Raw genomic sequence first — 25,540 nt, 5'->3', positions numbered from 1 at the left:
AGCTAGTATATTACTCTCTCATTCTAATAAAACTGTCGTTTTTTGCAATTTATAAAAGGTATTTTTAATTAGGAGTGGAGAAAAATTTTAGGACATAATTGATGGAAATTTTAGGTGACATCTTTGTACAAATGTCATTTATAATTACAGAAAAATTGGACTGTTAAAATATCTAAAACTATTGGACATACTGTATGTTTTATAAAAACAGAACATATAGTAAGATTTTTATCAATTATCAAATATACTGTAATTTACTATAAATTGTTATTTAAATATCATGCTACACAATGTGAATTGCATTCACTTTCACTTTAATTAAAACTAAACATTCATCCAGAGCAATTGCTTTCTTAGCTATTTATCTATCATCATCAATGAATTACAGCTGACTTTTGAAGATTAAAGGCTTCCTCTTTGGTTGATATTATTGCACATTTTTGAATAGCTCTCCATTATTACAATTCTTACAATAGTAAAGGTGTAGTATGTGCTGTTTTAAACTATTAATGACAAGCTTATTGCTGAAATTAAATTGTTACTCCTACTGCTCTCTTGATATAAATGCTTTAATTGAGAATTATACTCTAAATTAAATGTTGATACATATTGATCAAATAAAGGAGATAATTCCACACACACTGAAATACTCAAAAATTAAACAAGGTAAGACAAGACAGTTAGTAAGCTAACATAAAACATCACATAGAAATTAAAGTCATACTCACTACAATTATGGTTGAATCCCTGTGTGTTTATCCCTTCTTATATCTTCTTTTAAAAATAAAAATCTTCTACAGAAAGATTGTTCAGTCCAGCAGAACGGACAGCAAACTTTCTAAAAACAGTTCTTTAGGTGTTGGTAGAATCTGTAGCACAATAAATGTAAACTACAAGACTACTTTTTTCTTTTTCATTTTAGGTGTTGGAACCCATGGAGCCCCGCACGGTATCTCAGGAGACCCAGTCCTAGTGAGAAAGAGAGTTGTCCGATTACTGCTTCAGGCAGTGACTAGTGAGTGTCTGAGGAAGAGGGAAAAAAAGAGAGAGAGTGAGAGAGCGAGGGAGAGGGAGGGAGAAAGGCAGTGAATGAGGGAGGGAGAGGGAGGCTGCTGCCGTTTGAAAAAGCAGAAAAGTTGCTCGGTGCTCTCTCACAGGAAGACTTTGGGTCTGGAGGAGGCACAGGGGAGTCGTGCCTCACACCAGCTCCCCATATGTCATTCACTCACAGCTTTAAGCAATAGAGCCCTCTCCAGATTGTTTCAGAGGAGACTAAGACAATGGCAGATCTCTCCACCGGCCTGCTTGTCCACTGGAACACCAGGCTCTGCTCACACACCCCAAGGGCACACACTTTTCTTGTCCCCCCTTTCTCTCGTTTTTGCTATGCTCTTTTTTTCACCACAAACCGCTTTTTTTTTTATTGCTCTCTCTTGTGAGTCTCAGGTCACTGCTGGATTTTCTCTTTGTCAGAGGGACCTCGGAGGGTAAACAAGGGTTTAGGTCATTAGCTTAGGTGATGGGGAGCCGAATGTTTAACAGCGGCCTGGCTCTGTCCGTCTCCACAGCAGTCTAGTGGAAGTCCTCCATCAACACATACACACCGCGTCTGTGTGCAAGGTAATGACTGCCTTCTGTCTGCTCCAGGTTATTATTTCAACTGTGCGAAGCTACTACACAAGGCCATGCTGCTACTGATGAGCTCAAACTGGTGATTTATTCAAGCTGGTGATGAGGCTTGTACAGCTTTTGCTTCAATATGTCATGTCATCCCCCCCCCCCAAGAATATCAATTCTGTGTAATGAATGGTTGAGAGGTCAATGGACCATTTAAAATTTGTTTAATTTCCACATAATAAAACTGTGGGTGAAATACCAACTGTAATACTGAAAAATGATTACCAAGAAAGAGGAAATCATACATTTACTATGGTAAAGAGGTGGTGAGAGAAGAAGAACACCCATGGCTAGAAGAATAGCATACTGTGTTAACGGTTGGCCTATGTATGCACCACTTGTACGTCTGTTACTTACTAGTCAGTGGGTGATGATAAGAAATAAAAAATGGTAATGTGTGTCACTAAAAGAGCACACATTCAAAAAAAAAGTATTATATGGCATAATATGTTGTTTCAATCAAAAAAAGAACTAATAAATTGCTATAGAGTTCACAACCCATACTGAAAGCAGGTCAACACAAACCAACCTCTGTAGCAGTAGTCAACGAGGAGCTGACAGAAATAGATACGAGCTGCACTGCTCCTGATTTAAATACACTGCAGTAATAATGTGGACGTGCAGGAAATGCAAGTGCTAGCTCCTTTTCCAAACCAACTGCCCACAGGTAAATCCGTAGGCTCATGTTTCAATATCGGAGCATGAAATATATTGCACATTGAACAGGTTCTTGATAACTCAATTGACTAATAGATGCTTGGGGACTCTCAAGTGACAATTTCTAATAGCGAAGGGGTACACATGCCAATTGAGTTACTGCATTTACTCTGTCGCTCTCTATTTCAATAAGCAGCTGTATAAAATTAGCTTGAGATGTAATTTTGCAAGTGAGTTATTTTCAAATTGCACAGTATAATTATCCAGAGTTGTTTATGTCTCGACGACTAAACTCAGATTTTCCTCGTACTCTCCTGCATGCAGTGCTGTATGGTATGTTTTGAATCAAGGCTCCAATCAACCTAGCAGTTTTACTGGTGATGTTTGGTGATGACTATTTTCGTGTTCCACAGTATTAAATGAAAGGCTGTTAAATGCAAACAATCAAATCTAATTGTCAAGATGTTGAGTTTGAGAATGATGCATTTGCACGTCATTAAGCTCTTGTTGTTTACCTTCTGATGAAAAATATTCACATTAGTACAGTTTGAGAGGCACTAAGACATTATAAACATAAGAAAACCTCATTACATGCATAAATTAGAGCAATATAATAATCTTTTCTGCAACTATAAAAACTTAAGAACCTTCGACATCTGCCAAATGGAAGCTTAACAAAAGATACACTGATACTGTTTAACTGACATCAGCGCTAAAACGCCACTTGCCAAAAACTATATCAAGTAAGAAATTTGAGAAGTGAGCTAAGATTAAATGTGAAGCCGTTCTTTATTAAGGATTATCTTGATGGGACTCAATGGTCTTCATGTGGGGTTGCAGGGATGCCTGCCTGCAATTTAGAGTGAAGAGAGATCTGCACTGTCCTCCACTGCCAACAGGTTATCCACTCAGCTTCTCACACACATGAAAATAGACTCACTTCCAAATGGCTGATTCCGTTTTCGAGATAAGGAATGGAGGGTTAATGTACATCTAACTGGAATTCTAGTACTTGGCAAGTTTTAGATCCTAAACTGTGGTGAGTTTTTCCTCTTGTTGATCCACAAAGGAGAACATCTCGGTAAAGTGAGTTTACTTATCTTGACAAAGAATACATAAACAGTGTGAAAGAAGCAGAAACAGTTTGACAAGGGATCAAATGTACAATGAAACAAAATGCTAACACTCTGGTGACACAGTTGCAATATTTTCATATGCATATGCTGCAAATTTGTTTGGGTAGAACTACTACAGTGTTTATACAGTGTCACACATTGGGGGGATCAAGTTCCTTTTTTGACACAAGTCTCAGCAGAGCATCACACTTCAAACCTTCCCCCAAGAAGGGAAATCTGAACTTGGGATAACTTTGGATAAAATAACAGTTTTTATATATTTATACAGGTATTACTAAGTGAAGTTTTCACCTATTGACTAAGAAGAAAATACAAAAAAAACTTAACTACACAAACCTCCCACCCTCCAGCCTGGCCCCTAACACAAATGGGACATTAAGTTTGCTGGATGGCAATTTGTCAAAGAGCTCTGTAAGTGCTAGGTACTGGATATAGAGTTATTCAATGTGCATAGTTTCCTGTTGAAAATAACCGAGCTGCACAGAGTGACATATCATTGGTAAAGCAAAGCAACAGTGATGACCAAGGGAAATTCAAGATCATTTTCAATACTATTCCATTCCTCCTCCGTTCCCACTGCTTGTGTTTTCATGTGAACTCTGTAATACTAACTTAAAAGCAACTTTCATAGCAACAATGACAGTTAAAGCAATCAAAGCAAAAATAAAAAGGAACCACCATCATTTTGAGGCCCAAAAAACATGTTACCTTGAGTTTAAGATGTCTTACTGCATTCACTATTCAAGTACATACAATATAACATTAACCCATCTATCTACCAGGCTGTCATTAAACTCTAAAGAAAAACTTTGATGATGACAGGCTGTCACCACAAAAAAGATTTTGACAGTGCAGACAGATAATTTTGAAGTCCCTCAAGGTAAATTAGTAGCAAGTCAAGTGCTTTCAAGTGGTGAATGAAAGTTACAAGTGAAGCCCGAAATTCCTTGTAAACAAACATCAGGTTGGCCTGCCTCACTGAGGAGCAGTGATAAGAGTAAACAGAGCATACCTCAACATGAAAATACATTGGAACGTTCTTCCACAAAAAGCGAGGAACAAAGGAAATGGTTAACCTCAGTGGACGTCACAAACTTAAATTAACCGAGTGACCTTATTGTTGTAGCCATCTTGGTTTCAAAGAAAACAAGGAGAACATGCTTTGAATTAAGTAAAATACCCATTTGTATGTTAAATAAAATATAGCAAGCGCACTGCAGTCTCTTAGAAAGAACTTCAAACAATTATCAAAGTCATTTCTAAATTTTGTATTTGTTGCGTTAAAAATTCCAGTGCATAATAACTAGTATTTGGTTAAAAAACACTCAGCGGACCATGAGAGACAAGTTGTACTTTATGACCAGTGAGGCACACCCGGGGAAAGTCTACGAGGACCCCGAAAATCCTCAGACAGACACTTTATTGCTCTCCAATGGCCCCAAAAAAGCCAAACAAGCACACTTTAGAGACCTATTACTCAGAATGAGACATCACTATGGCTGGAAGTATCACCGCAGGCATTACGCTTAAAATATATAGCCTGTTAAAAGAAAAAGAGAATAGTAAGACTAAATTCAGCTTAATAAGTCACATCAATGAGGTTTGTTATAATATATTTTGAGATTCATGTCTTCCATAGAATTTGATTTTAGTTATCAATATGTGATTTAAGAAAGCCACAATACGCATTTCTATATTGCAGACATAATTTTATAAATGAAAGGTCTCTCCTCATTCAGACTTCAACACAAACCTTTCCTATACTGAAGTGGAGGACAAGCTGTCACTGGCATTGAGGTTGCTCTGGAACCAATACATTTCTCCTAAACTATCCATTAAAATCTTTGAGGCAAACAGAAGGTGCATGCATTTGCAGTATATCCTCAATTTTATATGGGTTTTAACACCTAGTATAAATACTTGTCCACAAGGTTAGCAGTTTTTTTGGGGCTGCAGTTGATATCATCATCTACACACTACAGTAACTGTTGTTACTGTAGTGTGTTCTGGTTACCAGCTTGGCTTGTGTGATTCTCAGTAGATGAAAAAAGTGTGGCAAAAATGGAGCTTGCATGGCTTTGTGAGGCAATAAATTAAAAGTTTTTAATTCACTAAACAGGCCAGATTCGAGCTATACTTACTATGATCAGCATCACTATACTATTTTACTAGAATAATACCAGAAGTGATGATCAATAGAATGACGGATTGACACACCACCTCGACTTTGTACAAATTAATTTGGCATGCCTTTGTGATATAAAAATATTCACAAATGCAATGATCTTGCACTAAATATCTATGATCAAATACTCATTTTTAGATTTGCTTGCTAGATTTAGAAAGGAGGGACATTTTTTCTCTCTCCAGTCATTCTTCTTCTGTTAAGCTGTTTTTGTCAGGCCTCAGTAGTGTGTAATCTAGTTGAATGTTGGATGGCCCTCTGCCTCCACCAATTTTTAATAAAAACAACAAAGCTTTCATACTGTATGGCTCATCTATTCTGCATCACACACACAGTGGACAAATACTCTCATATGCCTTTCCCCCTAAATGCAATCAATTCAGTGTTGGATGAAACTTAACTTCACTGGTGCAGTTTGTAATGATACTAAAAATGTTTGCAGTCTGGACAAGAAAGGAGATAACATTTAGGTTTAAAAATCCGTTGCAATTGATTCCTGTAAATTGAAACAAGCAATTTACTGCCTCCATGCCCTAATTTCATAGCAGCAAACTTGAAGCTTACTTTGATTGCAAATACAACTTCTGAGGAATCTGACACATACTGTAACTTTCGAGGTTGAGCAGATATCAGTGACTGTTAATAAAACAGGTGGTATAAGGGCAGTAAGTGGATGGTGTGACTTTGAGTAATCTGGTATTCTGGTTTAAAGACAGAGCCTCATCAGCAACGGCACTAAATCTAAGTCAGCTGCACCCTAAAATACCAATATGTTTGGTAATAAATTTTCAGCGCCCCTCTAATGGCAGCATTTGTCAGGTCTGCCCCAACTGTCTGGGACTACTTCTGACTTGCGCAACCCAGGCAGCCAGAAATGTGGCACTCCCCGTCTCCTCCACAGCTGCCTGCCCAGTTGGGCCCAGGTCAGCAGAGCGCTGAGGGCCGGGGTGCTCATAAGCAGGCTTGCAGTGGGTCTGGCCCATGAGGAAGGAGGGGCTGGTCATCACTGGGAACTTATGTTCACCACACCATTAACTCCCAATGGGTTAGAGTACAAAACGCAGAAGTTATAGACCTAACTTCTGCCTTACAACCCCATCCCCTCAGGCTGACTCCTTGTTCCTGTACCCCCCCCCCCCAAATCAACTTTCAACCCCCTGAGTCACTCACCAAACCCCCACTAGTCCAGCCACTGTGACATTTGTGAAGCCAGGAGTCCACATAACAAAAACACATTAGGCAAATGTCTGGGGTCAAACGTCTGTTTGAATTGGCCAGATGAAAGCCACTTAGATTGGGTCTGTGCCATTCTGCTTAGCAACTAAATACAGTTACAAAAGAGGCAGTGCTGTGCGAGCCAGTGGTTTGTCTCACTGACAGAATATGCTGCCACATTCAAGTTCTGGTACCGTGTGTGCCAAGAGACGATACAAGAGCTCGGACAAGGCTATTTAAGCCTGGGGTGTTACCAATCAGCATCTATCCTACATAAATAAAACAGAAATACTACAGACCGGAAAATAAATTATATTTAACCTACATCCACATTTGTTCTCTAAGAAGCAAGTGCAAGTGAACACAGCAGGAATATTTGCAGTGATGAATGGGCATTCCAATTGGACACCAGTTTTCAGTAATTTTTAACTCCTGGACAGACTTAACAGCTGGGCTTAGCTGTCTACCCGGCCTCCCTCTGCGTGTGCACTTAAAAAAGCTGAAGCTCGGATTATCTAGGCACCAAATGTCACTCATTTTATAGAACAGCGGGAAACGTGCTGAGCTGCACAATTTTTCACAGCCTTGAGGACAGTGTGAACTATTAGCGGCTTGCCGAACTAGTGGGTGCCTCCAATCATGCTGGTGTCAGAGGAAGCATGACAAGAAGTTCCAAAATAACCAATGGGATAATCACAGTTTAAGACTATGCGAGAAGAGTACTGACATATATGCTAATACCTTACCCCAAAGTACCTCTTGGTGACTTCTGTGCATGTGTCTGGTACTTGTCGCTGCCATCATCATGAGTAAGGGAGACAGCCTTTCATTTATTGTTTTTACTAAAGCACTACTGCTACACTATCAATATCCAGTGAACAGGAAGAGCTGTCCATGTTACTTTACAAATGAAAAAACAAAGAATGCATCATCCAAGTGAGGAGGCCACTAACAGTGCGTTATAAACCAGGAGGAAATAACAAATACAACAGTAATTCATTGAAAGTAAACATCAATTCTCTCTGTCCAATCCGGTCTAATTGTAATGCTAGTCCACTTTCTTGGGACGTCAGACTTTGCAGCTTCCTAATGCATTCATTTGGACAAGCATATCATTGTGAAAGACATCAATAGAACCGACTGGACTAAATGATATGCCAACTTTCCATGTTTGTTTCCTCTTGATGTGTTTGGAACAGCAGTGGCCCAGCTAAAAGGTGACTTCCTCTATGAGGAAATGGAATTTGCAATGCACTCCTTACAGCACACTCTCCCTTTGTACTTGTATGAAAATATGTTGTATCTCATCTAGCTAGAACTACTTGCAAGTGATTTGAGGAAAAACAGTCTCACATTTTACAGTTTTCTATAGCAGTAACCCACATATTGGTGTATAGTATTGCTCTGTTTCAGTGTAAGACCTTATGCTATAGATAGAACAAAATAGTTTTTATAGTAATAGGCTAGTGCATGGTGCTCTTGAACAATTTAACTCAAATGTGCCTGTTTGCTACAGTAAAAACCAACAAAAGAAAAATGCGAGACACAAAAACATCACATGACCTCCTCCAAGCAGGACACTGAAAAGTCAGGCTGTATTCTCTAATGGACATAAACTAAGTGCAAGAACTATTATGCTGTCTGCTTTTGTTCTTTCCACAAATTAGTCCACTGCTAGAGGTTTTTCCTGTAGACTTTTCACCTGTAGAATTGCATTTGTTGCAAAGCAGCATTACCGGAATTTAAAAGTGATCACGAGGAAGATTGTAGAGTACAAGGTGTTTTTCAAGGGGGAAGTAACAAGCGGACTATGGTAGGTGAATAACCACAACAATGGACTTAAGAGTGAGCATGACGCTGACAATGTATTGACAGGTCAGATTTACGTGCATTAGAAAGCTTTAAAGAGAGGAATGATTGATTGTTAGTTAATGTATCTAGTCCATAAACTAAATGAATTCCTATTGATATCTCACCTCTTTTAAAAGTCTCATTCCATCTATTGTGTAGCCTCTTTAAATCTTCTCTGTGGACTGAAAAGTTTCTTACTGTATCTACATTTGGTTATAAAAGAAGCAATAATGTTTTTTTTCCCCCAGTACATTTTCATATACTGGATATATTTTAATGTGGCAACAAATACAGGTCTTGAACTGAAAAGGTTTTTAACCACGTGTATATAAAGGCACCTGTGGAACAGAGAAAATAGAGGTAATGATATTACAAAACACTATATGTGGGGTGTATAAAGACAGCAAATAGAACTAAAAGTTAGAGACAGATTTTGAAATTGGAGTTAAGTTTGATGCAGCTGCCAAATGCCTTAAGGGAGATCTCTTCTTGAACTCTGTACTTGACACCTTTGATAATTACTATACCTTTTCAACCCTGTGAATCAGAGATAAATTATCACTTTAATATGGAGAGTTCCCTGATTAACCTTTTGCTAAAGACACACGCAGTGAGGGGAGACATGATGAACTGCCAAGGACCTCTGATGATGAACATATGAATCATCAATACCAGCAGCTCCGCACATCTTTGCTAAAAACACAAACGAAACCACAACAAAGAGATTCCGGTCATCCGGGGCATTGCCTTTGACTCCAAAATAAACATTACGTTTTGTTACAAGGATCCGCTTCTGCATTGAGGGGGGAAAAGCAGACAGTGGGAAAACAGGGGAGAAGAGTGTGAAGCTTTCTTCCTTCTGACTTTGTGACTCAATTGCTGAAGCCCCAGGTGTTTTTTGTTCTCAAAACATCCAGTCAACTCTCTAGTTGACTTTCAGTCTATCAAAAGCATAGATCAATTCTTTCTTCCAAATGAATGAATAAAAAAGTTGGTAACGCTTTCTGTGCCTACTAGCATAAGCCAGATAGACCTATAAATAGCTCAGCAGCCTGCCATGGAAACAAACAACCGCCTAGCCTCGGATCAGTTACAGGAGTAGCAACTTTTTATAGGTCACAAAAACTTCCAGTTGCCTAGGAAACATTGAGGAAGAATAGTGAGCTTTTGGACGCAGAGCAGGTAATACTGGTCAGGGCAATTAGAGGGCCCATTTTGTTGAATGGGAGTTATAAGAGCTGGCTTGGGGTAATTGAGGGGTTTGCTCATTCGTTGGCCACGGACTGCTAACGCTGCACCTGGGCAAAGGCACCTTGAACAACTTACAATTGAAAGAAATACCTTTTTGTTTTCTCTAAGCCTCGGGAAGTATCTGGTGGAAATCTGTCAAAAGACGCGACTGGTGGTTTAAACCATAAGCCACTATCTGAATATTGATTTCCATTTTGACTTGGGTAATATTGTTCATTCTGTAGCCAAGCTAAAGTGGAAAGCAATAGATCTGCTCTGTCTACAGTTGTATCCAGAGTTCTGAGCTCGAAACGTGTTGCCTTTCTGCAGCCATTTATGTTCATCTCTTGCTCTGTTTCTGCTTTAGATTATTTGTGCATCAGAAGCTTTAATATTTTGTTTTTTGGCAAGCAAGGTGCTTCCAACTGTCTTATTGTTTCTCTCCAGGCCTCTTTGGAAGCCCTTTGTTTCCGCATTGCATTTGTTTTGGAAACCTGACTACAACTCTCCCACATCTGGATTAAACTCTTCCTGTACCTGTTACTAAAATCCCATAGGCCAACCTACATTCACAGCTGTGACTCTCAGAGCAGACTGGCCCATCTATTGCATGATGACTATGCAATTTACAAAATTACAAGCTAGCTGAAACCCTGCCCTAAAGAAGCCCCAGACTCTGCCTGAATTATTAATTAACTATTGATGAAGGCCTGATAAATGCACTCGGCTCACCATCCCAATGACATTCTTGTCTCCTACACTGGGCCACTTCTGCCACTCTGCCTGCCTATATGTTTCTGTCAGTTGATAAAAAAGTTAGGAAGATGTGAAATGTGCTCATTTGAATCACAAAAGGTAATTGTTTTCAACAATGTATCAGCTTACAGATCTCAACTGTACTGCTATCTCTCTTGCCCGGGAACTCAAATAAGAACACTTTCATGCCAGCTAATTACAGTTTCACACTGTGTGACAGTCGACAATCTTCCCCTATTCTGTTGGCCAGCCACCAAAGTCTTCTAATGTGCTCACACAAGGGGAATCAACATGCCAACCTGATGGAGGTATACAAATATCAGCAGAGAAGGCGGGATTTTGATTACTCCTCTGCCTTTAGGTATTAATATAAAATCCATCAAGCTTTAAGAAACTGAAGAGAACATTTTGTATATTTAAGGAATGTGAAAATTGTGACATGCTCTTTTTTTCACAACTTGGACTTCTTAGTCTTCTAAAAAAACAAACAGGAAGGAATTTATGTAAACACACCAGGGAATGCATAATAGCACATATGTGTTGATGTGATGTTAATTTGGCAATATAATGCACATTATCAAATGTCAAGCACATCAGCCCTTCTGACTGACCTCTGGGCCTGGTCCTCCATATCTCCGCCACCATCACCTCTAGCAGCTGCAGAACACTTAATAAATTACACCTTTAACAAAAGGAAAAGGTGATGAATTGAAAAATGTTTAGCCCTTTCATGCATTATTAATGCAGCCTCTCCCTCAAATCGGCCGCTGATAAATAATTAAAATTAATCTCATTATGGGAGTTTTCATTATAGGATAATTTAATTAAATGAAAGCCCAAGGACCTCTGCGGGCCTGGAGCCACTAGAGCCCCATGCCCTACTCCTCTAATGGGTCGAGGACAGGAGAGTGCATTGGTAATGCACAGGAGCCCATACATTATTTAATGGATCCCACTAAGTAAGGACAGATCAATGATAACTTGTCATCTCATCAATGTGTTGAAAGCATTCCAGAGCCCACTGCAGGATAAATCCCAAAACTGGAATAGAAATATATCTGAACGCACATACGGAAAACCCACACACGCAAGTACATACACATTTACTGTACGCCGAGCAATGTCACTGACTGTCATTTGAGGATGCAGCTATGAATATTCTTTGTTTGTGCATATTGAAATGCAATACCAAATAGAGGATGCCTGTGCATTTTACTGATGGGAAAGCAGGATGAAGGGAAAAGAGTAAGACCTGACATATGTTGCCTACATTACAGTTCAGGTCAAATGTGTTTCAGTGCAAATGGTGAAGGGTACAAGGTGTACATCTGATACCAAACAATAAATGATATCAGAGTCAAATGGGAGCCATTAAAGACCTTCTTGGTGAATGAGAGGAGGGGCTGAAGAGGAAGAGGGTAGCGGGGTTTGTCTTGTCTCCAGAAGCACTTAAGCACTCTAATTATCACACAGCACTGAAGATGCACACATCTAGCTCACATTGAGACGTCCTAAACTGCTTTTCCGCCACACATGGATCAAGTTCTCAACTATTCACACAAGCACCAAAATAAATAGCGGCTTAAAGTTTTTAATACAATAATATATCAAATGTACATATCTATGATAGATAAACTCTATTATGTGTATCTACTGGGTTAAGACATATAACAAACTCTCAAAAGCTGCATTATGTTTAGCCCTCCCTTACTTTCTTAATGTTAAAAGTATGCGTTTACCTTACCCTTATTTACAGATGCCAGGCCAGTGTGTCTTCTTTACAAAGAAACTGACATCTCTTTTGGTCAAATAACACTGATGAATTTTATTTGTGTCTGAATGAAAGAAAAACTGGTTAGTTTGTTTAACCTGGTTTCAGGACCATGGTCTGTCCATTGTACGGGCAATTAAATAGCTTTGTGCATTACACAAAATGAGGCTCATTTTGCTTTCCAAACGATTACTTTTACTTTACCTAAATGGACTTTTTTCCTCTTCTCTCTACGGTAGATTTTCAAAATATGCCAAACGTTTTGTTGTAGCGCAGTAAGGGTAAAATTCAGTTTTCAAAAGAAGGGCCTAATCATTTTGGTTGAGGGCCAGATTTGACGTTATATGTCATATTTTAATTCTTCAGAATCAATTTTGCCAAACTATGTGTTATTACTCAGACTTTATTGTTATTGCCAGACATCTACAAATTAAACGAATGCAATTATTCTGCTTTAAAAACATTGTGGGAACTATGTGACAATGAAGAACATATGTGACAGAAAATCTCACAAATCCCACATTATGTATATGCACGTCAGGCCTGCATTTTGAAGAGGAAATCTTTAACATAAACATTAGCATTTTGTGAAAACAACTGAGTAATTAGTTTAGGGCATAATAAGCTGGGGTAGGCACACAATGAAAGAAAGCATTCTGGCTTTAAAATGAATAAAAATTGATTGTGTCCCAATAAAAAACGAATTGGCGGAGTGTTAACTGGATTCCACATAAACGTCTGTAGCAGTCCCTGGCCGCTTTATTGTGTGCTAATGCAATAGAGAACACTTAGCAATAAATGCTCCTCTCTGATGAGCTCACAGAGGCTTTCCAAGATGGCCTGATGAAATTGTAAAAATTAGATTTGAGCTAGCTGCTAATGACTCCTAAAACAAAGGAAAATCTCTAAATAGAATTAGCCTGCCCTCTTCTTCTCTAAATACATCATATGTAAATTACTGTCATTTGGAGAAATATGCTTGCCTGGAAGGTAAAGCCTTCATTAGAGATCTCAGTAGGTTTGGGACTCGAACAAGAACTCCTCCAGGACATTTAAAAAGTTTGAGTACTGAGAGAAGGTAAAGGTATTGTTCACTCATGGCAGCAGATCAGAGGTATGACTAAGAAATCTGTTTTTCATTATTTTAGTCACACCAGATTGATTTTGTTGCAAAGCTGAGGGCATAGATAACTGCTAGAAACTAATACGGTTTGTGTAAAATTTCATTGTTTTAATCCATATTTTTAGTGAATTTGAAATCCAATTGTGGTCAATATGCTTCGGCCAAGTCAATGTACAATTTCTCTAAGAAATAGCATGTACACTTACAATATCTTCAGTGAATTAGTTAATAAATGCAGCACCATCATAATCATTACATGCTTAACGACTACTCAGGTAGTCTGAACATCAGTCTTCAATTGCAATGGTCTTCTCAAACATCAAATTGATAGTGACTTGTTTAGTTGAGTGGGTTCATTCTGAGTTGTTTTTACAGCTGATGAAGTGTCATAAGTTCAGCAATGTTCAAGTTCACAACCAAATTAGTTGTCTGACTTGTACCAAATAAGTTGTTTATGTACAATGTACAATTCAAACATTTTAAAGAGTTAGAAATGTATTGGCATTATGCAATTCGATAGACTTAAACAAACCATTTACTTTATATGTCAGTCCAACTCTGTTATTCAGATTGCTCCAAGATGAACAATACAACTTTGTCAACTAAAGGTTCAGAAGTATTTACACAATTCCTGCCACCAATTATTTGCTCCTCTGGAGAAGCCTCCACTTAACCACTCAATGACAATTCACACTACCCTCTATTGTTTGTATTGGTCAAGAAAAACAGACATCTTTGCTGGAATTACACACCAATTAAACATGATAAGTTGTGTTTGCAGGAGCTGCTCAACTGTTTCCTAATACAAACAGAGGGCCTGCCAGTTGCCTAGCTTCAGGACACAGCCCTTGTGTGTTCCTACCAGGTAGGTAATTCACTTATCTGGGCATTGTTCTCTGTTCATCCCTGTTGAATCGCATGGCTTTGGCATGAGATTTGCCCAGCTTTAGGTAAAACCGCCACCAAATATAAACACAGACCTCACAGGGTTTTCCAAAATAAAACCATGCAGAATGTTTAGTGACCCTAAATGTCAATAATAATAGAAATAGCCTAAAGAAATCCATTTTAGTAGTTATGCATACTACATAACTACATGGTAAGCACTAATAGACTGTCAACAATGTTTTATATTATTCAAATTGTGATTAAAACAAGAACATCTGTAGATTCATTATGCACCCAGAATGTTTGTTGGACATGTCTGTATGGCTGCAATTGAGACAAAGTCTGCATGGCAGTGAAGTGGAGTCTGACAGGAGGATCACATATGGAGCAACAGCCAGACTGCAGCTGTGGGGTATTTCCACTGTCCATAAGCACTTACCTATTAATGGGCTTAAAGAGACTCATAATAACTCAAATCTGTCAAACAGTTACTGCACATTTATTAACTCTTAGATGAAACAATATCTTATAAAACCAAAGGCAAGCAGAAACTCTACACTATATTTCCTGTTTCCTTGCTTCCATATACTGTATAAGGGGTAGTTAACAACTGCGTGACGGATGAAGGGCACAAAACAGAAAACAAGGCAAGAGTAAATTCTTCATTTAGAATATATTCCCAAACTAACACTCTTGTTTGACACTTTCTAGATAAAAACAAAAATATACAGAAAAGAAATTATTTCTATGTCAAAAATAAAGCTATGTCCATTTATGTTATGTACTGTAGGTGTCGCATCGGATATATCTAAATAGTTAATCGGTCCTGATGTTCTTGAAGGAGTCAAGCAGCAGATTACAGTAATTGAAAGTCCATACTGTGACAGAAATAACTGTTCTCACACAGGGGCTAGACCCACTGGTGCCTTTTGCTGTCTGTTGGCGAGAACTAAATATATTTTCTGCATTCTGAATGGCATTCCACTCTAACGCATATGTGCCAGTAGTTAACAGTGTATGAGAATAAATAGCTTTCTCAGCCAAGCCACTGAGACATGTCAAAGATGGGTGCATACATATGTGATTTGTTTGTTTGTAGAAATGTATATCAAGTATATAAGCAGGTGTAAAGAAGTATTCATGTCAGTGTCTTAATTTTGTCCCTTTTTATCAGTTTATATTAATAACAAGTCAGATAAGCTCACCCTTATACATATTGACAGAGTAATAACCCTTCTGGCAGAGCAACGGGGCCTAATTTCTAAGGATCTTAACAGTGAGCCAGAATTATGTCACTCTGACCACCTGTTCCTCTGAAAAACGTCACTGGCCTTAAGTAGTTCCGGCACACATCCAAAATGTGAACTTCTGAACCGGAGTGCTTACTTTCTCATTTGTGTAGAAGCAGGAGGCGGCAGCGTGTAGCAACAGCCACTCTAATTTCGTGGTGGTAGAGGAAGGGTTTACATAAGGGATGTGCTGTTCTGTGCCTGTCACTCAACCTGCCTCTGACTGGCAAACACAAGATTGAGGCTGATGCTGTTTCATGTCACCTAAAGGCTAATGAGAGATTAAACATCAGTAGCAGAAATGCTAAATATTGTTCCAGTAGTCCAGCAAGGAGTTCACACTTGCATCTGTGAAAACAACCTAGGGAACATTTCCTTATTGGGTGAATGGAAATAGGGCTCATAATTAGAAGCTTATTCAAGCATTTTCTTTCTTGTCTTATGCAAAGCATCTGTACAATTTTTTTTTAAAAACAGGAATGACACATGATAATTGTTCTAACTAATACTCACTTACATGATCAAAAATAGAAAATACAATCATTTCAGGAAAGACAGGCATCATATGTTAATAATTGCTCATGTATTAGTTTTGCTAAAAGGTCACAGAAATATTAGCTGAGCTCAACAAAACTAATCCTTTGTCAAGGTAAAACACAAAATGTTCTGCTGCTTACACTGTCTGTCTTCAAGACCAAGTTGCATTACAGGTGTAGCACAAATATACAGTATATTTCTTTTGGATTGGAGCTCTAAAATAGCTGTGCAAGCATTGGTGGACCACACACAGCTGTTAGTGGTGTGGCGCTGTTTACATCATTGGAGTTTATGCCAATTAGCTTTTCTCCCTATTTGCAGGGTGTTTGTCATGAATGAATGACCCACATAAAAATAGATGGACCTGCCTCCACAGCCGCGTAGCAGTGTGCTCGCTCTGACTGGCAATAGAAGAGTAAAGACAACAATAAATGTTGGATATGAATAATAATAGACTATCAATTTATTAACCTTCACGACTTATTTGTGATGAAAAAGATTAACATATTTTCAATTATAACTACTTTAAATTTTGGGTTTCTGTGTCTAAGAAAGAGGCTGTCACACACCTATCAGGAGCTCAAGAAACTGCACAGGACATGTTCCTGTTAAATGAAACAGGCCTGCTGAGGAAACCAGCCCAGCAGTGGTTCGTCATGGGGAGCAGGGCAACCACCATACTGTTGTAGGAAAGGCTACTGTTTTCTGTTTCCAGTGTTCTTCTGTTGTAAAGTCCTATCACACTTGCCATAGTTGATGATGTCATACCTACTTAAGGCATGATCCTTTGCCAGTCTGCGCATTTTCCATGGGTGAGCAGTAGCATATGCCCGCTTTGTACACAAAAGTTAGTCAAACCCCCTCTATTATTAGACCATTGTTATTAGTATGAATATTACCTGATTTATTATTCGTCCCAAAATTGTACCTTTTGGTGTTTCATGCTTGTAATGCATGTTAGAGTATAGTCATTTTCCTGGCACATGGTTCAGAATATGTGTACATAGTGCAATATTTCATGTTAGCATAGCTTACGTGCCTTATATTTTTTATATTATGAATGTCATACCTTTGGAATATGCATATAATATTAAGTGTTTCTGGCAACTTGGCAATGACTGGAGTCCCTGTCCTTAAGGGAGCTATCAAGCCAAGCATCCCAGAGTTAGCTACTCTTTTACACTGTGGTGGCCTTGATGAAATCAGCTCACACTAAGGCCTATCTGCTGACAGTGAGGATCAGGGTGGTCAGAGTTATTCAAGGGGTCCTGCCATTCAGCACAGTGGCTGACCTGTACAAGAGGCCGATAAGCCACAGACAGAGTGTCTCCACACCGTAAACTACAATAAAGTAATGTTTCAATATGTGGGCGACAATACAAGACAGGGTCAGGCAGGCAGGCAGGCAGGCAGGCAGGCAGGCAGGCAGGCAGGCAGGCAGGCAGGCAGGCAGGCAGAAGAGGGCACTGTTTTTCTTCACTGTACAGTGCAGGACAATGATAAAAGTATTATCTAATAAATGTCATTGCAATTAATGGTAATACACTTAGAAAGTACCAAAAGAGGATATTGCTGTGCATAAAATATTATATAAAAAGAGGATAATCTAGCATGTGGACTATTATTACAATGTGGTTTATCATCCTCTAATTACCAAGACAATCGAACACATTTCAATTTAGAATAAGAGACAAATCTCTCTAAAATATTAGATTGGGTCCATTCAAGATTATAATATGCCTACTGTATGAATGTATGAATTTCTGTGTATGAAGGCCGGTGCTGTCTGTCCTGCTATAGTAAAGAGAAGTAGCCACATACCCCGCTCCATTTGCTTCATGTGTTAAGGTGTCTATCATGTGTGAAACAAGCTATTTTTCTTCAGCTGTGCCTTTTTGACTCTGGTGACATAATGCTGAAGAGAGTGGGTGCTGGGGGGAACTTTCCCCACTCGTACTTTTATTCACCTATTTTAGAACAGCAGCCCTTCACACCAAGTTCAGCAGGAAGAAGTAGTAAAATGAAATGGGCAAGACCTACAGTATTTCATAATTAATAGGTAGCAGTGAGAGGAGAACGGTCCACGCTGACGTAAAAAGATCAACAATGTATAAAAGTGATCATTCATTCTCCAGAAAATTATGGATGAAAAACGCAGTGCCATATGTTATTCCTTTCACAAGAACAAATTTGAAATATGCGTCAAGCTTTTTATAATCTTTGATTGCTTTGCTTTATTTGGAAGTCCTACAGAGCTGCTACTCTGCTTGCCTATACGATCTAATTTGTTACTGAGGTGGTCCCAAGCTCATACCAGGTCACCACCTGCAAGCAGTACTGTAAATTACTTGGTGGGCCTAATTGCCCATGTCCACTGTATTACTATAAACCACTAGTGCTGTGCTAACTCTATTGTCAAGTACTTAATCAAGGCCACCAGATTTATTTCCCTGCACTAACTCTGGGGACAACCACAAGCAGAGGCCTGAGTAATTGGATCTTTTTTGCATCTAAAATTAACCACCTATTCTTAGTGAGAGCTGGGGTTTGGAAATGATAACAATAATGATATCAACCAATACCATATGAGGCCTTGCCTTTCATACTGGGAGTTGCATAATGCATAATAGACCCAGATGTTGCTCGGAATGACCTTACCTGTGGGGTATGGTGCGCTTATGCCAATCAAACACTGAAACACTTGATCAGTCACATGCCTAAAGCGGACTGGAGAAACTCAATTATTCAGTCTCTTACCTCACACATACACAGCAGTAGCAACAGGCGTTAAGGTTAGTCCAGTCCTTCCTGCATGGACCTGACGCAGGAAAAGACAATGGAGAGAAATGAATAACCACAGTTTAACTTACGACATTATAAACACACCTTTTGAGAGTGAACCTTTCACAAATGTCCAACCAAAATCACTGTTTTGACTGCAATTTCTGTCACACTTGACAAACTACTTCAGAAGGAAATTAATTCTGTAAAAAAAGGCATTTCTGGGCAGGGACTAATAAAAGACAAGTATAAAGAGAGTAGTATAATATGCAGAGTGAATTGGGTAATTTGTCAGCTAACTAAATTTTTAGATCACATTTGAAGAGGTTACAAAATAAGATATCACCTATTTGAAAAAAAATTAAAAAATAAATAAAAACACCTTTTACAAGTTAGTATAGATAGATTTTGTTAAAGAACAACCGTAACACTTTTACAGCAGAGATGTGCTGTATCAAAAGACTACATTTAACATGCAATAATTTCATTTTAATATGTTTTCCATTCAATTTCTTTCATTAAGTGACTGTACATAGTACTTTGTAATATAACTCCTTTTTGTAAATGCGGTAAGCGAAGCAGTGCGGCGTGAGAGAAGAGTGAGCACAGAGCATGCAGAGAGAATGTGGTCTGTGTAGGGATGTCAGAAGCATAATGGCCAGCTGAGTCATAGGTTATAAAAAGCTGTCATTAGGGATTTCTGTCCTCAGCAGCTCATCACACAGGACCTGTGAATTATTTATTACGCTGGAAACTCAAGTGCCTTGGTACTCAAGACCGCCTGGTTTCCTGCACTTCCGTTTCCTTGGGCTTGTTTAATAAAAGCATAGCATCAGTTGTTGTAATTACAGTCTTTAAAAGGATCTGATATATAAATAGGAATCAATTTTATTAATGTAACTACTGTGGTGATTTTTTAATCCTGAATATAACAAATTATACGGCAACAGTGCGTGCACCTAATGAGGGCTGAAAGTGTACAATCAAAGTGTTTGTATTATTAGGATGGGCCTTGTATTTACTTTGCCCGCAGTCCAAATGACCACCTAATTAGCACTCAGAGTGCATTAATAAAAAGGGAATTTCTATTTTATGGCTGATTATTTTAAGATAGGCCAAAGAGCCAAGCCTAATGGCAACAATTTGGAAACTCTTAAGAATACATTTTTGCATGCATGATGTTGTGACAACAACACAGGTAACCCTTTATGTTCTAATAATGTCCTAAAAAAACGATCCCCTAAATCATTTTCTGATAGCAAAGTCGATGCAAATCAGCTCAGGCATTTTTCCTCACTTTGTTTTGTTCTCAGTATATGAAAATGGTTAAAAATCCCATGGGTCAGTGAAAATGATCCCTCCACTCCAGTCGCCTGCTCTAAGTCAGCCAAAACATTCCAGACATCAAAAGGCGGCTTTGCCTACCAGGGCCATTTCAGTGTCCCAACCTCCATGGCCCAGGAGGACTTGGTTATTTGGATAAATTCATTTCTGGAGTCTGCCTGAGTTGCAAAAACAACCTCCTGCCTGACAGCAAATTACTCTAACTGAAAAACCTAGAAAATGCACAAGGTTAAGGAAAACACTCCCTTTTTTTTCTTACACAAAATTGATTTTCTGTTTATTGACTGCTCTGCTGTGTTTATGATTTTATATATTTTGGGAAATTTTAATCAGAGAATAAATGTTGTCGAATACGTCTGTAAACCTATATGCTGGCAGGTGAAGAGTTTCAATAGGCAACATCAGCACACAGGCTGTAAAACACACAGGCTGTGTACAGTACACAGCTGACAAGCTGTATACCATAAAACAAGTTGATGTAAAAGTTTAACAACTGTCAGTGGTTTTGAAAAAATGATATAAAATTGAAATCTCCTGAAGACTAAAACATTTATAAAAGAGAAAAAAAATAAACCTGAGAACACAGACTGTGAAAATGGGGGAGGAAAATGGTTACGGAAGGAAAATTATGCAAACAGATGAAGACAATCCAGAATTAATGGTCCGCAACATTTTCAGGCACTCAAAGAGCTGTCCAAGGACACCATAGGGGAGACTGCATGGCCCCAGTAATTGGAGGAGCATGTAACTTCAAAAGTAGGGAGAACAGACTGGAGAACTTTCCTCTGAAGTCAAGTCTTAAAGAAAACGTGAAGCACATGTACAGTACAGTAGGGAATCTGGTACATGTGTGAATGAAAATTATTCTATTCATTGCTGCAGACATGATACATTGCAGTATTCCTGCTGTGCTACCACACTTTTAAAACAGAATGAATTCAGAACTTGAATCTTTAGGTCACAGCTGTTCAGGTCAGTGACTGAAAATACAAAATGCAGCAAAAAGAAACTGGGTCAAAACAAAACAATATATTCCACCATGTCAATAAAGATGTCCATAAAATATATCATTCAGAGGATGTGAGATCACCCTGAGAAAAAGAAAAAAGCCTTAAAATGTAATCACCATAAGTCACAATAGATGTGTCATTTATAGTGTTGTGGATTTTGACTGTTCCCTACCTTTCATAAAATGGACAATATTTCTGCAAGGCAGGAAAGTGACACTGTGGCCTTGTCAGATGATGATTTAATCACCATATGAGAGGATTACTACAGCATTACTAGTATGGCTGAAACTATTAGTCTATTAATCAATTAGTCAATTGACAGAAAATTAATTGGCAGCTAACCGATGAATCGCTTTCCAACATTCCAAAGTTCCAGCCTTTCCAAAGTGAGGATTTGCTTCTTTTCTTTGTCTTGTGTGAATATCTTTGAGTGTTGGTCGGTTAAAATAAGAAATGTGAAGACACCACCTTGGGCTTTAGTAAACTGCGATGGGCACTTTTCACTATTTTCTGACATTTTATAAAACAAACGATTAAGCGAAAAGTAGTCGGTAGATAAATTGGCAATGACAATAATCGTTAGTTGCAGCCCTAATTAGTAGAACTATTTGTGTGGGGAAAAGACTAACTTTGTAGAATATAATAAACAAAACAAACTTCAGCGTATATATCATAAGTCTGATTACCAACATCAAGAGTCTGTAAACCTGACACATCAGTTATATTTGAGATTACATTAAAAAGATGGAGACCGGATGAGATAGACAGACAAAGCAAACATCATCTGTGTGCCCTGTTCCACTTTTCTATCATTATGATTACAGCACCACATGGTTTGTGAAGCCATGGACCCGCGCTCTTCCACCATCGAGTCAGAAGTGAGCCAATACTCAGTGACCTCATCATAACATTTAACCAGGTGCATAAATATGGCATCCTCTTAAATTGACATTTAAACACTGAAGGACAGTCTGATATTTGACAACTTTGCTCTGTGAGACAAAGAAAAACATCCAATCAGGGAACCACCATCTTTACACATTTAACCCGCTGATGCTTATTCAGTACTGCTGACTGGTAGAAGTGGCTTCTGCAACCTAGACTGTAATCATGATGGCATAACTTTGACATAACCTACACTTCTGTCTTGATGATGTGCTTCAGTTATATATCATGAAAATGAGTCTGAGTCAGAAGAAAATGAAGACAAACTGTATTATATTGGAATGGGAAAAGCAGAGGGGAACACAATCTTTCCAAGGTCCTTTGGTCTGAGGGAAGAACACCATGCGTGCTTGAGTCAATCCAACATACACTAACTGAGGAGAAAATGTCCATTTTTAACCTGTTATCCATCACTGTCAAGTGTGGTGCAGAGTAAAAAAGGAAATAATTAGACAGAAAAATGACTGCAGCCTGGGGCAGAATGAATGAGAGTAAAAACTAGGTGCAACTGCTGTTAACTTAAGGCAAATGATATTTTGATAAATGTCCTATGCAGCTTTTACTGCCTGCATCGCCCTACTTCTGGGAGTGAAAGCATGTTATTCTATACAATACAATATATGCTATTGAGGAAAAATGTGAGACAACACATAGTAAAATAATGTACAATGCAAGTGCACTCATAGGTCTACTTTATGGTAAAGAGGCATGTTTTATTGGAACAGCAACTGAATTATGCAGTATAAAACTAAACTCATTATTCTGAAACAGTGTTGATTATTTTTTGAGACCAAAGTCGATTACTGTAAGTTAATACACAGAATGCACCAAAGTAAATTACCCTAATGGTTCACAGGATGGGTAAACACTTAATAAAAATACATTTAAAAAATACTTTACAAAACTAAACTACAATTAAGATATAGAAAAATAAATAACTAAATTATATACACTGAGTTACAGTTAATTTGTTGTTTGTCCTATGAAAGCCTTAATTTAGCAGCTTTAATGCCTGCTACCTCTGCCACAGCTAATACTAGAGCTAAGATTCAAAGTGCTGTAGCTGCTGTCCTACTCAAAGTAGCCTAAACTGCTGCTGTCCCCGCCCATATTGGAAATGGCTCAACACCACGCTGTCAATTCACCACACAAGGCAAACAAATAGCTAACAATCGCTAATTGCGAAGTAACGGATAACAGAGAAGTAACACAACGCAAATTGAGTCGTCTCATTACTGCCTACCTTACTGTTCCCCGCTGTCACCACAGGCAACAAGTCTCTGTGTCCATAACTATGAATTTTACGTCTTTTGAGCCGTCAGCGTCTGCTTCTTTCCCCGCAGGCTGGAAAATGTGTCCGTGACAAACACAAACGTGAGGGGGGAAACCCGCATAAAAAGCTTAAAAGCTACAACGTTTTCTTTTATGGCAGCGGAGTCGGAAGGTTACAGTGAATTGACGACATAGATCCGCATGCGTCTGTGCGCGCGCTGCACACTGGTATCAAATGTAGCAGGCACGAGGAAAACTTTACACACACTGTAGTACAGTTCCTTTTGTTGCTAACAGGTTTTTACTTGTCAATGCCATATAATTCGATAATATATTTAATCTCAACTAATGGATAAGTTTGGACAAAATTGTAATTTGTTCTAGAAAAAAATAAGATATACTATAGCTTTATTATGTACATTAATTAGTCACTAAACTTACAAGTCTTAGAGGATGCCCAAATATTAAAAATGCCTTTGCTGTGGTAAACCGTATTATGGTGCTTGTATAGCCTACAGTAAAGTACATCTCTCCCTCCATTTCTGGATATGAACTAGAGCGCCACCTATAGGTCTTTATACAACCATCCAGATAGTTTTTCGGCGTGAATGGGAGCTTCTTTTTGAGTATTTAGTCCAGCAGGAATCTATCAAACTATCAGCTGTTTCATGTTTCACTGTAGTGGTTCCTAAGCTAAGGGTTCATGAACTAATTTCCCAAATAGGAAATAAGAAAAAACGAAATTCTGATGCACAAAATTAAATTTATTTCTCAGACTTTTGTCTAATCTTTGCTTCTTTCTTGAGAAATACTGTACTCTTTCAGGCCTCTAAAAATCATTCAAATCAAACAATCTGCGAGGGGTAAATTGACTCTTCAGTTGAACTGCTCACAACTTCTAGACATGCAACCTATGATGAGTGGTCACAGGGAGATATTGCTTCATAAGGAGTCACATGCAAAAAAAGGGTTGGTAACTGCTGCTGATATAATTGACTATAGGGATATCTGGCACAATTTCATTTAAGGTGCATGGAGAAGGGAAAAAGTCTAAAGAGGTCAAATCTCCAGCAACACTTAACATGTAAAAAATAACAATAAAGATGTTTTATAATGATGATTCTATAATTGTTGCTGGAGCTTTGACCTCTGTAAATTGACTATTACACAATTACAGTACACTTTGGAGCACACTGCAGGATATATCAGGAAAATGTACTACCAGCATTGTAAAAACAGTTTCTTGACAGTTGAATGAATACAACACTCATGCTTGCGTGTATAGTCTCCATATAGTATAGCAATTGTCATTCTACTCTGTTGATAATATCAACTCATTGGACCAGATGATTGGATGGACAGCCCGTAACAGCCTTCAGTAATACATCACAAGACAATTCTGATGATTTGTTGCATCAATTGACTGTTCACATAATCTCATTTGGGTTGGAAAATGCACTCATCCAAAGGTTCCAGTCCAGGCCTTCATTTCAACACAGCGGCCCGCACACCTTCAGATAAAGGGATTCGAGTGGATGGAAAGTGCCACATATCCTTGAGAGCATTTTTTAATTTCTTGGTGCTCCATCTGTTGAAATGATAAAGTGCAGCCATAATGGAGTGCAACAAGATTAAATTAATCAGGTTTGTCCATTACACTGCCGCAGGCTCTTCACAGATGATTGCAATTTTCTCTATCAGGCCCATTATTGTAAGATCTATTTAGTGGGTTGATGCAATTAAAATGGACTTAATGTAAATTTAACAATACAAATAACACTTCTGTCTGTGTATGTTTAAGAGGGGTGCGGCTGGAGGGTCCTGAAGTGCAATGGTAAACACCCACTGTAACCATTTTTAACTTCAAACAAAC

General features: G+C 38.5%; 1 protein-coding gene across 10 annotated transcripts in view; it reads right to left on the bottom strand.

Annotated features, from left to right (window-relative positions):
• eya1 (EYA transcriptional coactivator and phosphatase 1) overlaps nucleotides 1–23,886 on the bottom strand; it is a 62,760-nt gene extending 38,874 nt beyond the window's left edge. For 2 of the 10 annotated variants that reach the window (XM_044176960.1, XM_044176963.1), the window contains exon 1: nucleotides 729–1,031. The gene's annotated coding sequence lies outside the window, so the exon portion shown is untranslated. Of the gene's footprint in view, nucleotides 1–728; nucleotides 1,035–19,072; nucleotides 19,134–23,638 lie in introns of those variants that run through there. The other 8 variants (XM_044176957.1, XM_044176962.1, XM_044176955.1 and 5 more) reach the window with 7 other exon arrangements.
• Nucleotides 23,887–25,540: the final 1,654 nt, after the last annotated feature.

This window comes from Siniperca chuatsi, linkage group LG19 (genome assembly GCF_020085105.1).
Source record: "Siniperca chuatsi isolate FFG_IHB_CAS linkage group LG19, ASM2008510v1, whole genome shotgun sequence".
NCBI classification, from domain to species: domain Eukaryota; kingdom Metazoa; phylum Chordata; class Actinopteri; order Centrarchiformes; family Sinipercidae; genus Siniperca; species Siniperca chuatsi.
The sequence above is the reverse complement of the archived record's forward strand: the minus strand, read 5'-3'. Positions and strand labels throughout refer to the sequence as shown.